We start from the raw sequence: 17,220 nt of genomic DNA, 5'->3' as shown, positions 1-17,220 counted from the left end.
CAGGCCTTCAGTCTCTCCACCCTGTCAGAGCATAGTACTTCGTGATATTCACTTCCAGTTGTTTTTTTATTAATGTTTCCTGTTATATGATAGTTTTGTTAAGTGGAATAGATGCCCTTGCTAAGAATATTACTGCTTTCAGATTTAATTGAGATTAATTGTATTCTAACTGACATTCTCATTTCATTCAAATGCCCCCTTCCATGGTTCAGGCCTTTACTGCTACTTTTAAGCACTCTCCCAGTGGCAGTATTGTGGTACACATTATTCTTGATTTTACTGCTCTGACTCTTTAAATTAGTTCCTTTGTACTACTTAAAGTCAATTTGTGAATTGATTTTCTTCTTGCATATTCACTATTCACACTCGAAGTAGCTGTTCCAAGAGAATGGTGCCCTGCTAGCAGAGGCATTCAAATGAAATCCCTTGTGCAAGTCGACCCCAGGAGGGTAATTCCTTCCAGGGAGGGCACTAAGCCCAGATGATAACCAAGCTGTGACCTTGTGTTATTTCTTAGAGGGTATTTCCTTCATGAGAGCCCCCATCTCTATTTCCTATGCATATGTATCTGCCTGTGAGCAGAATGCTGTGCTGTCCCTGCTTGAGTGACAAGGCCACTTTTTCTGTGCCCTAAGGCAAGGGAAGAAATGCCTGGAGGCTTGCACTCCTGCAGGGGCTGTGGGGCATGGGGCTGTGGGTCACACTCTCTGGAACCCTCCCTTGGGATGGTTTGGGGCTGTGGGTCACACTCTCTGGAACCCTCCCTTGGGATGGCTTGGCTGTGCCTTGCACTTCACGCTTGGCTATGCCCATTGATTGTTTCAGCTAAGTCCATATAGAAAATAGGTCAGCCATGCAGTGGCTCAGGAAGAGAGCTTCAATTGTGTAGTTGTAATCTAGAAACAGGACGTGTGTATCATCTTGGAGGAGACTGGAACCACTTCCAAAGATGTTATCAAGCATTGTGGAATGTAGCCCTTGGACAGCTATTTGTGTTAGAGAGCTGCAGGGAATATCCCATGCAAGTCATCCAATTGCCTCCCAAGTGAATAAAGTTAAAATATTTTGTTAGAAGGTTGCATGCTAAGATTCTTTGATTATTTTCCCCTCCACAAATGGAAGTTGAAAGAAACATACATTTATGAAGTGAATCTGTTCCTCAGCCCAGTTCTGAGTTATTCAGAACCAAAATACATCATGCTTTTGGGGAAAATGTATTTTGTGGGAATCCTCCCGGTGTAATTCTTGAATGTCACTGATTCCAGACAGTGCAGTAAAACTTGTGGTTTCTGTGATGCCATGTACATTAGTTGCTGCTAAACTCTCCATTTTTAATAAATAATAGCACAACACCAAGTTTCTCAATAGTATATTAGACAGAAGTGTGTTGTGCAGCAATGACTGCCTTTCTAATGCTGACCAAAGTAAATGTGTATTTAATTTCATTTTAACCTTGCATTTCACTTGGCACTTGATACAGATGCAGACTGGCAAAAATTGTTCAGGGAAAGCTGATTGCCCTCCTCGGCAAATGCAGAAACTCTTCACACACAAAAGAGCATTAGTAAAAGCCTGAAAACAGAGGAACACCTCAGCAATATTTCTAGTTTGTTATTGGGAAAAATTGGGATTTTATGTTTGCTCATAATGATTTCTATGATTTGAAAACACAAGACAATATGCTCAGGTGCTGCCTTCTGGTTAATAGGGAGGGGCATCTGCTTACACGAATAGCTGTGTTTCTCCCCAGCCCTGACTGCTGGCATCCAGGACCCTAAAATACTCATTGCAGTTCCTGTTTTAAATAGAACTGCTAAAAATGGCAAAATTTCCATGTCTTCAGAGAAAGCATGTATCAATCTAACTTTAAATCTCCTTTTTTGTTGTTTTTGCCGAAATTGTCTTCATAGCTGTCTCTTGTCTCTTTGCACTGGCAAGCTGAAAGTGCAAAACTATTTGCCTTTGTGATGAGAAAAATCTTTGGCAGACAGATAAATTTCTGGAATTTTAGTGAAAATGGAGCCATTAGTCCATAGAGCTCACGAGGCATATTTAGAGGTAGGATTTTAGAATTTCCCCATTAGAATGTTATGAAGGGGGAGAGTCTGGTGGCTTAAGTAACTTAGCAAGGCTTTTGGTCAATGGGGAACCAATTTTTTTTCTCAAAAACTGTGACAGAAATAATTACAATTAATTATAGCTTGAATGAAATGCTTATTTTGATACAGTTAAAGTTCCCAAAAAAGTTGCATGATATTAAAAACCAGCCAAGGGGAAATGCATTTTCTTTAAGGAATTATGAAGCTTTCAGAAGTAAGAGAATGACATTAAACCTGCTGTGTATTAGCCATGTGGTTTTAGTATGAGGATACCTTCCTTGTTCTGCATGTATATTTAGCCCCTGCATCCTTTCATGAATCCTATCTTCAAAATCTGTTAGAATTTTATTGTGTAAAGTGTTTTCGTCCCACTGTTGCTTTTAAGATCTGGCTGCCAGTTTTTATAAGGTCAAACATAACTTTTCTAAATCACTCAGATCTAGTAAACTGCCCAGCAAACTTGTGCAATCTCTTAACTTTTGCTAAGACATCTGGATACACTTCTTAGCTTGGCTGCTGTGTTCCTTTTGTGATCTCCAGCATGCTTTATTTCCCCATTTATAAAGGAAGCATTGTTATGCTCCTTTCATATCCCATTTTTCTGTTTTAGCCATTCAGAGGGCAAACCCTTCAGGTCAGACATCATCTTTTGCTATATATTTCTGTATGGCCCTGCTATTAATTGGAGCCTTCTGGGTTAAAATAAGCACGTAATAGGCCTACCAACAGCAACAGAGAGAGAGAGAGCAGTATGCAGGGTATCAGTGGCACTATTTCTCTGCTAAGCAACCTGCCCAAGGATCACCTCACAGAAGGTTAAATACCAGTATTTAAGCGTAAACAAAAGTTCTGTAAAAATTTTCGCAAGTTGTGATCTTGCTGACTAAATAGTGAGACCTTCATGAATGTTGGAAGGTAATGAAATATTTCCTTTTGCAGACAAAGCATTTGGTTGTGTTGTGGCAGTGAAATAACAGAGAAGAGACCAGTCTTCATCTCAAGTTAGGCACAGTTTGCAAAACCTTTTGATGTTCTCATGAGACGGAGACCACATTTGTAGCGTGACACTGAAAATCTGTTGCTGATCTGAAAATTAGTATCAGCTTCGATCAGGGTCGGACTTAGCCCCGAATGTCACATGCTCCTGATCTGTGGGAGAGGCAGCATGATTGTCAGCTATATGTGGAAAAAGTCACTTACCATAACAACAGTAAATTTTAGAACCAACAGAGGCATGGCTAGTCACAGTTTGAAGTGTGCAGCTATACCATGCATGAGATAGAGGTGGGTGGGCATCATGTCACTGACTATTCTCGTAGCAGATTAGAGACAGGCACTCAGAAATGCCAGTAAAAACTGGCTTTGATTGTTGCCTCATATATGAAATGTGGTTTCATGGTATCTTCCTTTGAGTTTCTCTTTGAAAATTATTTGGAGTTCTAAGCAATCATAAGTTCTAAGCAAAAATGGGTTCAAACGATAGAGGGGAATTAAAAGGAAAAAGTATCTTTTCAAATAGGCTTTGAAACAGTGAAAAACAAGGACTACTGATAGGATACAGGGTTATGCTTTACCCGTAGCAAAAACGAAAACAAAATATCCCTGCCTGTGTTGTGGGCAGAATTTTGTTAGTAGGAAATTGGTAGATGGAAAAATAAGATGATAAATAAAAAAGTGGGAGTGGCAGAAAAGCATCTAAAAAATTAGTTAGATTTTATTGCCACTGTTGTAAGCTATTATATTGTAAATGGCTGATCAGTTTAATGCTGGAATAAATATGCCAAAAAAGGCAGTTATATGGGTTTATATGACAAATACTCAGTGTTTTCTTTCCAAGCTGTTACACTGCAGTGATGGAAAATGCTCATGATCTTGAGTAAAATATTAATAAATGCATTCTGATCTTTAAACTTAGGTTTGGCACTCTGTCTTTTAGCAAAGAAGCTGCATTACTTAGGAATGCAATCCTAATGTCAGTTAAACATAGTATGGGCATCATGGGATTTACATGCCTGTTATAAACAGAGTTGAAAATCAGGAGCAAAGGTTTACAATGTGAATATACTGCAATGATACTTGTGATACTGTGAGAATTTAATTTCTCCACAAGATACTTGTAAAGTTAGTGCTTGTGTCTTGTTAAGGCTTGTCAGGTACAAGTATTTAAAATAAATGTTTTGTATTTTCCACATCACCTAAAGTGTAAGCAGAAATGTCAAATATTTCTGACCCCATACAAAGGAAGACTATGCACAGTGCAGCAGCCTTTCTTTCCTCCCTGTGTTATTTTTACGTGTTGAGAGTGCAAGATTCACGCTGCTTCAAAATGCTCTAGAATGCCAAAATGCTTAAAAAAATTTGTCTTCATCTTGGCAGGAAATTCCTTGTGAAGGAGATACTACTTTTCTTTATCCTTAAACTTAAGTCTGTGGTTTACATCCTCCAGCAACTTGTGCATCACATTCCCTCCCTCTGCCCCAGCTATTCTCATGGCTTCTCAGCCTTTACTCCCTTGGAAAAGGGGAAGCTTCCTATGTAGCATTCTCTTTCTGAGCACATAAACAAGTACAGAGGTGGAACACATTATTTGTTACATGATTTTTTTTTTCAAGGTCCAGTGAACAATAATTTTAACTGTCCAGGCAAAGGAGCATATCTCTTCAAGATAATATTCAAATAACATTCAAAACCTATTTGAAGTACTACTCTTGCGTACCTATCCACTTGATATGGCCGGAATTTGATTTTGGTTCGTTTTTAGCTTTTCTGCCTCAGTTCACTAGCCAGTTGCTCTGCTCTTTCACCTCAGAAACAGCTGAACTGTGTTCTTTTCTGCTTGGAGCTGTTATTCACAGAACTAGTATGCAACACAGCAAGTTGGAGACATCCTGTTAGGTAGCTCCATTTTTGAAATGAACGTAATTTCTTAATATGACAAAAGAAAACAGGTGCTCAGTGGTGGATTTCCATTTTACAGATTTAAAAAAACAGCACATGTGGAATTCATATGTTATTTGTTAACATTTTGGTGGGAAATTGTACTTGAAGGACCTTTGTGGTGGTACAGCCCCTACACTTCAAGTAAGCCTTAGGTCTCTGGGCAGCTGAAGTGTTGAGACAAAGATGTTTATCAATAACAATGGATTTTAGTTTGGGTTCTCAATAAAGTAAATCTGAGATGACTCTGTTGCTACTTTTCTTTGGCTCCTGTTTGAGAGCTCCTCTAGACCAAGATGTGTTCTGTGCTCATTTTACCTGAGGACTGAAGCCCAAAGCCTCCCAGCACTGAATCATAAATTGCCATACCTTGAGCTAAGAACTGGATGCCCATACAGTTCCTTCCCTTCTGTGGTGGCAGTGGGAGGAAGGTGTGCTTGTGGTTATGGGTGGTTGCTGACACCAGTGCACTTCCATGCTGCCTCGCTGCCATGCAGGTCAGGGCCTTGAAGGGAGCAGGTAGGTAATGCTTCCATCCTGGCATCTCAGATACACGTGCAGCACTAACTGGTCCTTCAGAAGGCCTGATGGATTTCTTATAGACATATTGTAGAACAAAATGTCTATATTGTACAATATGGACATATTGTAGAACACAAGTGAAATATCCTTAAAAAAAAAGAAAATGTAAAATTATGAAATGAAACCTTAAGTTGGTAACAATGGACATTTAACCTTTATGTTCGAAATCAATGCCATTTAAAACAAAATACTGGAAGATAACACAGGAAGTTTTTACTTCTTTATTAACACAGGGCAGCCTCATTAAACAATGCTGCAAAACAAAGTATGTCATTCCCAGCCCTCCAATAGGTGTTAGTGCAGCGAACCAGTGAAACTAGAAATTGAATCTCGATGGCCAAATCAAGGTAATAAACATGTATCTTTCCTTAATTGTGCATCAGAGAGTAATACATAGCCAGGAGAGTTGGTTGAAACACAGAAACAACAAACAAAAAATTTCTCCTAAAATCTAAAATACTGCTGGAAGACTCCATTAAATTGGCATGTCAACATGTTCTATAGGCTATACTGACAGATTACAGAAAAATTATTTGCATAAGAACCTACCAAACTTCAATGGATTTGTAGTAGAGAGAAAGCACTTTATCAGTAAGAGAACTGTCCATTCAATTGCAAATAGTTTTGCTCTATTGGCCGTGTTTTCCTTATTTCTTATGGATTTTTTGATCTTCATGTTTTTCTATAGGTTTTCCTCTGTTCTTTCCTCCATGATCCTTTATTCTGTCTGCATCTCTCTTTGTCTTTCACATAATAAAGAACAGCAAAATAAATTAGAAAAAATAGGAAAACTGCAATCTGAGGAGTGGAGACAAGCTCTGATCTTTCAGACTTCGGTAAGAATACTGTGATGTTAACATCATTGCAGCCAGTGCAGTTATACAGGTTGTGAAGTGAAGAAATGTGGGTGATTCTAGGTACCCTGCCTGGAATAAGTCCAGGAAGATTACCCTGTGGTTCATGCAATGCACAATGTCTGTATTTACCCAATGAGAGAAAGACCTGAGGACCTTGCACAAAAAGTCACAAAAAAGCAGCAGAAGAATTACGGTTAAAATACATTTAATTTGCCTCAATAATTAAGCCCTGCATTTGTGCCTTGAATTAGAGGCTGGCAATTGATACATCTGATCAAATTTTCTGAATTGTTCTTTGTTAACCTTTTCTTGGATTTCCATTTTTCAGTATCTCTTAAACTGTTTAATCCCTGTCTGAAACACCTGCCACAGAAATTGGTGAATTTCAGTGGAATTTGCAAGCATTGCAAGCTAAGCATCTATTTCATCTATTTCTGGAAGTGCCAGTCTGTAACCAGCACTTGGGCACAAAAATATCCAAAACTGAAACAGAGTTTCAAAAAACTGGATGGTATTATTTTTGTTCTGTTTGAATATTCAACTTTGGTATTGTAACAAAAGGCTGCAATTCAACGGCTAATGTACTTGAACCTGTATAATGCATAGCTTGAAACATACTAAATCTTTCTAAATGTATCTGTTCTAACTGGAGGAGCAGCACTGTCCAAGGCTTCTACTATTTTAAATGTTTTACCTATAAGGATGTGTCTTTTTTTAAATTGTTTATCACTAGTGAGGATTTGGAAATGTAGCATTATGAACGTTTTCTTTTCCTTGGTGTCATGATCAATACCTCAGTGATCCTCTGATTTTCACTGTGTCCATTATTAAAACAAGAAGCTACATTTTAATAACTTGAGAAGTTTCTTTATAAAGGAGCTCACATTTCTACATCTCACTAGCCTTGCTATGATTTAGATATATCAAAGCTGAATCTCCCATAAATGTTTTCAGCTTACTTTTTCATAGGGCCACATTATCCCCTCAAACTGCCACCGGGGCCAAGGGGAAGATATTGCAGAATAGATGGTGAGCGTGGCAGTTCTCTCTGAGTTAATCTTGCATTCCTTCTCCCTGCTGCTCTCATTTATATGTGCTGACTTTTCCTGTGCAAAAGTAATCTGAAAAACACTCTGTGCAATTTGATTTCATTCATATGCTTAAAAGAAGTGTTGAATAAATGGAACGGAAGGATTTGAAAGAGCAATAGCTGTGGTAACTTCAGCAATTGCACTGGAGACAATAACAAGCATCTCAGATTGAACATTCAACAGGAAGCCAAAATCTGCTTCTGGATTTATTTTATCTTTAGTTTTGTTACACACATGGTGTACACTAACAGCAGGCTAATGTAAGTCATTAAGTGCTTATTTGTTGTGATTAACAAGATTAATTTCTCTTAATACCACACGTGCAAGCTCAATATTTTACAGAAGCTCTCATGTTTACTTAGCTTCATCATTTTAGTGAAAAGAGAAGCCTGTGTTTTTAAGGACAATATAAATTCTTATATTTACCTAGCTTTCTCTGCTTTCAATGCATATCTGCTGTATTTTGTGGAAGAGTATTAGAAAGCACCTAAACAAGATACTCAGAGTGGTTTTGTAATGTATTCTTAGAGCATTCAGTCTCTCTGGATGTGCTGATAATCTTTTCAAAGGTAAGATGCTTTTGTGTATTCAAATCTTTTTTAGAAGAGCAGATTTTGAAAGAGGTGGGCTATGAATAACTATATGAGCCTGTACCATTGTGTGCAAAATGACAGGCCAATCAGTGACATAAAAAAGGAAGGTGCTAATTTACAGTGCACATGGGCTAAATCAGCAATTCCAATTATTTTTAAACATGTTTTGTAGCAGAAACCATCTGTAGGCATTTAATCAAAAAGGAAGGTGCCTCTTGGTCCTGCTCTGCAAATACCATGGAAGAGAACAATTGGGAAAGTAGCTGATTTCTCTGCTCCTTCAGAGCTGCTTTTTTTTTGCAGGGACCTACCTAAAACAGAATCAGTAGCTGTATGATGGCTATGAAAACACCCCTTCAGCCATCTATTTGGGTTGTACACATCTTAAATCAATATTTTTTTTTAGAAAAAGTACAAGGACATAACCTCAATGCTGCAGGACAAACCATTTTTGCTAATTACAAGTTCCTGTTATTACCTTCCCATGCACAGTTTTTAACCTTTCTGTAATCTCAAATGACCTCAGTTCTGTGAATATTGCATCTGCACACTTAGCTGCAAAAACCCAACATTAAAAAACCAAGGTCATATTTTGGTTCAAAAATAAGAAAACATGCAAATCAGTATTTCAGTGACAGCAGTGACAGACCTTTTAGGTTTAATCCTGTTCCTGCTGTATCCAGAAACCTGCTGTTGACTTCAACAGGAGTTGGCATGAGTGCTTAGCCCTGAATAAATATGAAAGGTAGTTGTCAGTGATTTTCAGCATGAAAATGATTTTGAAGACATTGTAAACAGAAGTGACAGGTGGCAAATACCTAGTCAGAAAACTCTGCAACTGAACTCTGCTAATGAAACACTTTTCTTTCTACAGACCTAGTTTTCAGACACTTCTCTAAGATCTGTGGAGTCCATGGAAACTTTTAGTACATTTTATTTATAATACTTTTATTTATAAAACTTGCTGTTCATTATAATTTAAAGCTGGGAACACAAAGGGAATATTTAACTATATGCACTGTCTTTAGACACTACAATCAATGTTTTATATTGCTCTACCATGCTCCAGCGTATTTGGGAAAATAATATTTATGAAAGCCTGTATGTCAGTTGCGTAAACTGTTACATCAACTTCAGCAAGAATACGTGCAGGTACAAATCTCAGCAAGATAAGTGTCTTGCAAGAAGTAGAGGAAATTTTTATCATCTCTGAAAGATGCTTCACAGTTCATCCAGAGCATGGTACTCAAATGAGAAGCTACTTCATGCTTTAGAAATTTGGAGTTGTTAAACACTTTGTTGTTTCATTTATTAAAAAAGAGATGCAGCAGTGCTGGCTAAGTCATGAATGCTAGCTGAAGATCCACTAATGGTATGGGATAAAAGGTTACTAGATTTCACTTTAATCACAAAATTATTGCTATTATTTTTTAGTTTATTTGCTTCTTAAAAGCATTTTTGGTCTATGAAATTAACAAAAATCAGATTTTGCAGACATGTAAAGTTAAAGGTCAAGTTAAATAGTAAAGTGCTATGCATTGCTAAATTTGAGAGATTGAGCTGTAAGTAGGCATTTGGAAGGAATCAGTAAGCACAACAATTAACAATGACTTCATGTTCTAACCATCAGTGCTTCTCCTTTTGTGGATTCTAATTAAATTCCATTGGCTGTGGGCAACACTTTGATCTTTACATTTAACTCCTGCAGACTGTCATGACCACTGCATGTCCTCAGGATGAGTTTTAATTCTTAAAAAAAAAGACATAAATTTATTTTTCATAGCTTTTCTCGTACAAGTTTTATGGAAGTATTGTAGTTTCAGGGACTGCAAATGTAGATTATGCTATATTTAAAAATATATTCCTTTAAATCTGAGAATAATTTCCAGATGCTTTGCATTGCTTGCCCACACTACAGCAGCTCCTCTCCTTCCAATTCTTCCTCATCCGGGCACCCGGATCACTCGAGGTCTCGTCAGTTATGTCAGTTCAGTGTCGGGATTTCTCAAAAAACCAAACCAAAATGCAAGCCCAAACCCTGAATAATGCATCACGGTTACATACAGCAGGTCTCTAGTTTTTGTTGAGGTATCTTTATTGCTGCCTCAGTGCAAGTGGCCGTGGGCAGCGCAGCTCCAGCGCTCCTGCAGTGCAAGGGGCCGTGGCTCTCGGGGTGTCTCCGTCAGGGATCGCTCAGCTGGGGCTCCAGCCCTGCTGCGGGCCGGGGGTGCGGATGTGTCACAGTCAAGGGCTCCTTCTCATCCTGAGCAGAGCATCAGGTGCTGTGAGCCTGCCTGCTGGGCTCGCTGGGGACTGTTTTCACAGAGGTTTTGACTCACAGGAAAATAATATTTTTCCCACGCTGCCTTCTCAGCATGCCTCCCTGTTATTTGGTCCTAGCATAGGAAAATATTTACCCTATGAAAGTACTTAATGTGATACTTAAAATGGCAAATATGTATTTTATCAGCAGCATTTGGGAATCGGTTCTTCCTTTAGCTACATGCCAAAACATGGGTGTAGTAATTAAGGTTCCCCCTGTGCTTTTAATTGAAACCAGAGATGTGGCTGCAATATGACTTTCACATCTGGAGTCTGGGGTTCTCCCAGGGGTATATTTGGATCCAGGAACTTGCTTCAGACCATTACAGGGAAATGAGTCAGTCGCAAAACCAGTTTAAGAAATCTCAGTAACTTTAAAATGAGGGTTCTGCCCTGTATTCAAGAACCTTAGTTTCAATATTAAGGTATAGTGTTTGGTGTTATTACACAAATGCTAATATTGTAAAGCAGCAGAAATGTCTGTCTCGTGACCTTAAAATAAGACATATTAGTAGTTTTGAAGTTGACATGTATTCTGTGAAACTTGTTTTCAAGATAGATGACAAGATAGAAAAGTAGATAATTTTGGTTTTTTCTCAGAAAACAAAGGTAATTATTTTCTTCATCTCCTGGCTTGGTAGCTGTCTAATGTTGCAAATCGCAATCTATTCAACTTGGAGCACAGAGGAAACATTTGATTGTGTTTCTCTGCCTCTTAAAACAATTTATACAGGAAAAAAAAAAGGTAGAAAGGTGAGGAAATTCCACATTGTGTGGGGAGAAAGATTTCTTGTAAGCAAGGTCTAGATTTTTAACTTGCCCTAAGCAGTCATATAGTAATATAGGACAGTCACTGGGATGAGTTACAACACTGAAATTGGATTTACTAAAATGTTTGGACTGTTAAAAAAATGATTGATTGGTGTGATTTATATTATTTTTAATAGCTGCTTTACTATATTTTACTTCATTTGGTAATCACTGTAATTTCATTAAATCAGTAAATTCTGTGGTGTGTTGTGGTATTACCTTATTATCAAAGGTATGCTGTGACTTACAGAAAAATTTTGTCTCTCTTTGTATTAGAAATAGCCCTAAACAGAGGGTGAGAACACTGGAACTGGGCTTGCACAGCACACAATGGAAATTTTAGTGCATTGAAGAAAAAATGGTAAAATACTTAAAGGACTCTGAGGTAAAGATGGATCGGAACAAGGATTGACTTGAAAGAAAGGAGGGTGGAAATTTTGGCTGAACAAGAAGGAAAGTTAATGCCTGGCAAAGCATATTCATTTTGGGAACTGGAGTGGAGTTTGAGATTGCTGATTCTAGTAATTTCTTGGGCACCAGTAAATTATTGTGGAGTCCACTGTTCCATATCGTGTCTGATCCTGATCTGTAGAGAGGGTAACAACCTTTTCGTCAGTTTTTGCCTTTGCTCTGGTAGCAGAAATAGGTGCTGTGAAAAAGCCTAGAATCTTTCAGGAAAGGAAAGTACCACTTTGTAAATGAAATAAAGCCCATGTCTACACAAGGTGGTAATGATTTAGGATTGAATGGTCACATTTATTAAGGGGTTTCTAGACCTCAACTCCTTGGCTTTGCAATATCCAAACAAATTATTGCTTTGAAGGTGTATGTACCCAGGACATGTTTAAACTAACAGTGAAGCAAACAATGAAAGGTTAACTTATTTGTACAGGATTTAATAAGATAATAAATACTTGCTTTGACTTATTAAAATATGAGCTTTTATATTGATGTGGACCTGAGGTGCTTGCTTCTTAGTATTTTAGAAACAACCTCAGGATCCTTGGAAATGGACCAATCACCAGGGCTTTGATTTTGTTGCTACCTACAGCACTTGTAGTAGAAAAAATAATATGCAGATATTGTGCTTAATATTACTAAGAAAAATTATAATATTTAGTTATATGCTGATAGACACAGCAGCTAAAATAGAAATGAGCTGCTACTCATGATGGGGAGGGTGCTGGATCCTTACGTGTCTCACTAGAAGCTGGTTGCATTTTGCCTGTGCATAAAAAGAACAGTTCCTGCCTTGCTCTCTTCAGAGGCACTGATTGGCAAGGGGCAAAAGGCAATGATTTCTGAACCCCACAGAGATTAGAGCTGAGTGGGAACAGCAAACCCCTTTCTTTCATAACGGCAGAAGTTAACAGCTGCTTCTGTGGAGGCAAAGGCTTCCACATCACTCCTGCAAGTGCTGCAATCTCTGTCGTATTAAAGAAAGTTAGATTCAGTCAGTGATATCTTTTGACTCTGGCAAAATGGACTATTTTTTTTTAATTATTGCTCAACATGCAGCAGTTCACCTAACAAAGTGATATGTATGATTTAAAATTAAAAAATGACATACCATCATACCATATTCTGTCTTATTCTGAGTGAAGGACTCTGCTTGTCATAAGATAAAACGTATTTAATGTTGCTTTTAATTTTTGTGCCATATCCATAAATTAAGATTATAAACTGCCTTTAGCTACTGTTGACAAGTGGTATTGCTTGATTTTTATAAATGGCTGTGTTAATATTAGGGATTTTACTGTATGATTGATTCATTGATCTGTATTACATGACAATGTCAATAAATGTTGTAATAAAGAAAGTATTCAGTAGCAGATAGTAAACATAAACATAGAGGAATGTGTTTTTGACTTGTATAGATGAGTATGAGAGATCTATAGAGACATGTATAGATGTAAACTTAGAAATGTTTGTACAGAGCATTTTGAGCATTGTTAAGTTATTCTGCAGCTATACTATGTAAAGTCATCTTCATTTTTCTGAGTGGCACAGTGCCATCTTGTACTCAGTCAGACACTAAATAAATTGGTTCCTTGTAGTTTGATCTCACAGCAGATTATTTAATTTTAATTTTCAGTTTGTTTCCCAAGGTAATTACAACATCAATTAATATGCCAGAGATGGAGAATTCACATTAGACACTGCTACTCCCCTGGGATGAGCTCTCTCAAACCATGTTTGGAGAGGAATCAAAAACAGAAACTACTTTCATGTTTCCTTTTGGGTTTTTTTGTTAGGGTCAGAAAATGTCTAAAGACATGGTGAACAGTTGGAGGGCTGGTGTTCCTCATTCCTGAAACGCATCTGCAGATGTTTGACTTAAACTGTGATGTGTGGTATCATGTTTTTCATACCTTTTTAAGGTCCATCATACTGCTGAAATTGCTTCTGTAATCTCTGCACTGGGAATTCATTATCTTTCTCCTGTCAGACCTTTAACATGTCTAATTACTATATGAGTGAGACAGATTTTCCTGTAATACAATAGACTTTTTTTCTGAACATTACTTAAATTAAGTGCAAGATACACTTAGGGTACCAGATGCAAACTTGATGTTTTAATTAAAGAAGACAGAGGTTTTTTTCAGTATTTGAATCCTCTAAAGTGTAATGGATTTAGGTTTTCCTCTTTGTTTATTTAAAGATGTGATTTAGGGGGTTTTGTCATTGCAGAGGTCAGGAAGAGTTTTGAACTGACCACTGCTTGAAAATTGTTATACCTGTTAAATTGATAATGGTTTTGAACTGGGATCTCTCTTATCAAAGAGCCATACAATTTGTTTCTGGGAAAACAAGAACTTCAGGATCCTTTGAAAAGGATTCTTCAGAAAACTCTCTCTATGTCTTCATTATTTGGACTTTAAAGATCTGGTATTGGTTTTGTACAACAGTGTTATTGCTAGAAACATCATGGATATCCACATTCTTCCAAATCAATTATGATATGTTCATAAATAGCAATTGGCAGGAGCCCAAAGTAGTGTTGAGATCAAGGGCAAAGATTCCAGTCCCCACCAGGGCAGGACAAGGCTGAGTGTCGGTGTCCTGCAGCACACAGGGTGGCTTCACAAAAAGAAGCTGCAGACGCAGTAGCTGCATGTCCAGCAGCTTTGTCAACTCAGGGATCTTCACATTAGTGTCCATTTTGCCCCTGACAGTGTCTTGTCCCATGACCATCTTCTGGGACCTCTTCTCAATTGACAGCTTCTGGAGACTTTTCAGGTGTAAAACAATGGCATCACTTCCTTTTCTGAACTGATTCTACCTGCCTGGATATTTTTCCTATCACAATAAATGTGGTATAGTTAAAATACTATATTATAGCATGGAAATGAACCCCAAATACTTCCAGATTATTGTTTTCTAAAAATAGAGAAATAACTTAATCAGCAGGAAAAAATCCAAAGAAACTGAAAACTCATTGGTAACTGATGAAGGTCATTCACTTTCTTTGTTCTTAGGTTAGTGCAAATGTAGTACATATTTGTTGCTGTCTAATCTAGCCATTAATTCACTCTTACATTCTTCACTCAGAAATTTTTTTAAGTCTGTTTAAATAGCAGCATATGCATTTGCAGTGTTGCATTCCCTGGGAGATGTTTAAAATGTTTAATTCTACATTCTTTTCCAAAAATATGTTTCAGAGTCTTTTTTTCCTTTCAAACTGCAGATATACTTGACTTAAGAAATTTTAGTGGTTATTTTGTAAATTCAAAATTTATCTTGAAATTTAAGGCCCGAATCCAGCAAAGCACCTGAGTATAAATGTAAGACCCATCAGAGCCATAATTTTTTTAGGTCTGACAATTCTGCATGTATATATGTGTGTTTAACTTCAGTACACACATCAGTCCAACTACATAAAATATGGTTCTTTTCTGCTTTTATTTCTTAGTGTAGTAATATTGGGTATGTAATGGCTTCTGAATAAAAATATCCATCTATGTATCCATAAAAATGTTTACACTATAAAGTATTATGTATATTTATGTATTTGGAGTATGGTTCTTGCTTGAAATTTTTCACTGCCTTATTTGCTGCCCAGTGTTATTCAGCAATAAAAAAATGAAGTATTGCTGATGTCCATGCAGGAGAAACAAATGAGTTTCTGTGTAAAAACTGAAATCAGAAATATAAAATGTTATGTAAACATTCTTCAGCCTCTTGTTCTTAGCATTGTGTTTATTGATTCTTAAAATAAGACGTTAATTTTGATAGATGTCCCCTAGAGCCTGGCCTGACACCATCAGTATTACAGCATGCTTTAAAGGGGCTTTTCTGCCAAATATTTTTCTCAGCAGCAGGTCCAATCAAAGTAGACCCTGTCTGTTTCTCCTTTTTTCCGTGCCATTTGTGCTGTGTCTGCAGCATTCCTCTGCTGTGCCATTCATTCCAGCTGTTTCAAAAGCAGGAGCTGATAACCTGTATCAGGGAATTAGTTATTTTTAACCCTGATACAGTTGCCGTGTGACCCCAAATGCCCTTAGGGTGTCTCAGGGGCAGAAACAAATGGTGTTATCCACAGGCTTATTAAAGCCGTAGTGCCTTTGAGAGAAGTAGTTGTTGTATCTCCAAAGAGAAAAATGTAATACTTAGCTGCTTCCAGAGTTGCCAGAAGCTCTCGAGGATTATTTTTTAAGAGTATTATATGAGGATGAGAGGATCTGATTCAATGAGATACAGTCAATAGAAAATTAAAGAAAGAGCCTTTTTCAGACTGCCTGACTGAAATAAATCATCTTCACTAAACCGTGTCCCTAAGTGCCACATCTACACATCTTTTAAATACCTCCAAGGATGATGATTCTACTGCTTCCCTGCACAGCCTGTTCCAATTTTTGTGCACCCTTTCTTTGAAGAAATGTTTCTTAATATCTAGTCTAAACCTCCCTTGTTAAAACTGGAGGCTGATTCTTCTTTGACATTTGTTACTGGAGAGAAGAAACTGATCCTCAGCTTGCTACAGCCTCCTTTTAGAAGCAGTAAGGTCTTGGCTGAGCCTCCTTTTCTTCAGGATAAACACACCCAGCTTCCTCAGCTGCTTCTTATAAAACTTTTACCCCAGATCCTTCCCCAGATCCATTGCCCTTCTCTGGACATGCTCCAGCACCTCAGTGAGGGGCCCAGAACTGGATGCAGGGTTCAAGGTGTGATCTCACCAATGCTGAGTACAGAGGGATGATCACTGCCTGGTCCTGCTGGCCACTATTGCTGATCCAGGCCAGGATCCATTGCCCTTCTTGGCCTCCTGGGCACTCAGTGGCTCATGTTCAGCTGCTGTTGACCAGCATGGCCAGCACCTGGTCCTTTTCTGCCAGGCGATTTTCCAGTCACTCTCCCTCAGACTGTAGCACTGCATGGGGCTCTTGTGACCCAAGGGCAGGGATAATCACTTTGCTTATTGAACCTCATATGATTGGCCTCAGATCCATCCTGTGCAGATCCCCCAGCATTCCCACCCATCTTTGTGCTGCCTGCAGACTGACTGAGGGTTCACTCAATCCCCTTGTCCAGGTCATTGATAAAGATATTAACCAGGTCTGGCCCCAGTACTGAGCTGTGGGGAGCCCCACTAGTGACTGGCTGCCAACTGGATGTAACTCCATTCACCAGTACTCTCTGGGCTTAGTCATCCAGCCAGTTCTTTGCTTGGCAAAGGATATTCTTGTAAAAGCCATGAGCTGCCAGTTTCTCCAGAATGTTGTGGGAAATGGTGTCAAAGTCTTTAATTGAGTCTGGGTAGATTTTATCTTTTTTCTTCATTCACTAAGCAGGTCACCTTGTCATAGAAGGAGACCAGACTTGTCAGGCAGGTCCTGCCTTTCCTAAACCCATGCTGGCTGTGCCTGATCCCCTGGTTGTCCTGCATGTGTTGTGTGATGGTACTCAAGATGATCTGCTCCATGACCTT

The 17,220-nt window shown here is 38.3% G+C and overlaps 1 protein-coding gene across 2 annotated transcripts in view; it reads left to right on the top strand.

The window, feature by feature from the left end:
* GUCY1A1 (guanylate cyclase 1 soluble subunit alpha 1) overlaps positions 1 to 17,220 on the top strand; it is a 37,172-nt gene that overhangs the window by 3,830 nt on the left and 16,122 nt on the right. The window contains exon 1 of one of the 2 annotated variants that reach the window (XM_058803503.1): positions 6,307 to 6,454. The exons of the other annotated variant lie outside the window; for it this stretch is intronic. The gene's annotated coding sequence lies outside the window, so the exon portion shown is untranslated. Of the gene's footprint in view, positions 1 to 6,306; positions 6,455 to 17,220 lie in introns of those variants that run through there. 2 annotated transcript variants of the gene reach the window in all.

The sequence above is a fragment of the Ammospiza caudacuta genome, chromosome 4 (genome assembly GCF_027887145.1).
Source record: "Ammospiza caudacuta isolate bAmmCau1 chromosome 4, bAmmCau1.pri, whole genome shotgun sequence".
Classification (NCBI taxonomy): Eukaryota; Metazoa; Chordata; class Aves; order Passeriformes; family Passerellidae; genus Ammospiza; species Ammospiza caudacuta.
The sequence above is the reverse complement of the archived record's forward strand: the minus strand, read 5'-3'. Positions and strand labels throughout refer to the sequence as shown.